Here is a 796-nt window from a genome sequence, read left to right on the forward strand (position 1 = left end):
TTTCAACATTATCTGTACATATAGAAAATACTTGTATGGATTGAAACCAGAATCATGATGGTCAGTTCAATCTGGGCGAGGTCAACAGGAGACGAGGAAAGAGAGATGTTGTAATTATTCTGACCCTGATTCACATCAGTTAGCCAGAGTATATTTATGTCACTGTTGTCTTGTCTTAAGATGTCGAGTCGTCTTTGATCCATATCAACACCAAAGTCACATCTCTCCCATGATGGCTTACCTCTATCTGCAATCATTATGGTAGTATATACCATATACCATATAGAAGCAGCGTGGCTCAATGGAAAGAGCACGAGCTTTGGAGTCAGAGGTCATGGGTTCGAATCCCAGCTCTGACAGTTGTCAGCTTTGTGATTTTGGGCAAGTCACTTAACTTCTCTGTGCCTCAGTGACCTCATCTGTAAAATGGGGATTAAGACTGTGAGGCCCCCGAGGGACAACCTGATCACCTTGTAACCTCCCCAGCACTTAGAACAGTGCTTTGCACATAGTAAGTGCTTAATAAATGCCATCATTAGTATATCCATAGAGTTTTCTTGGTAAAAATATGGAAGTGGTTTACCGTTGCCTCTTTCTGCACAGTAAACTTGACTCGACTCTCTCCCATGCCACTGCTGCCCAGCACTGGTGAGTTTTGACTTGTAGCAGATTGCCTTCCACTCACTAGCCACTGGCCAAGCTAGGAGTGGAGTGGTTAGGCCTCTGCTTGACTCTCCCTCCCGTAGTCGAGACTGGTAGAGTACTGGAAACTCTCCAGGTGCGACGTTGAGAGGCT

At 45.0% G+C, this 796-nt stretch overlaps 1 non-coding gene across 1 annotated transcript; it reads right to left on the reverse strand.

Annotated features, from left to right (window-relative positions):
- Positions 1-658: 658 nt before the first annotated feature.
- LOC119920305 lies at positions 659-796 on the reverse strand. The gene has a single exon (XR_005448062.1). It is a non-coding gene; the product is annotated as a small nucleolar RNA SNORA7 (small nucleolar RNA).

The sequence above is a fragment of the Tachyglossus aculeatus genome, chromosome X1, assembly GCF_015852505.1.
Source record: "Tachyglossus aculeatus isolate mTacAcu1 chromosome X1, mTacAcu1.pri, whole genome shotgun sequence".
Taxonomy (NCBI): domain Eukaryota; kingdom Metazoa; phylum Chordata; class Mammalia; order Monotremata; family Tachyglossidae; genus Tachyglossus; species Tachyglossus aculeatus.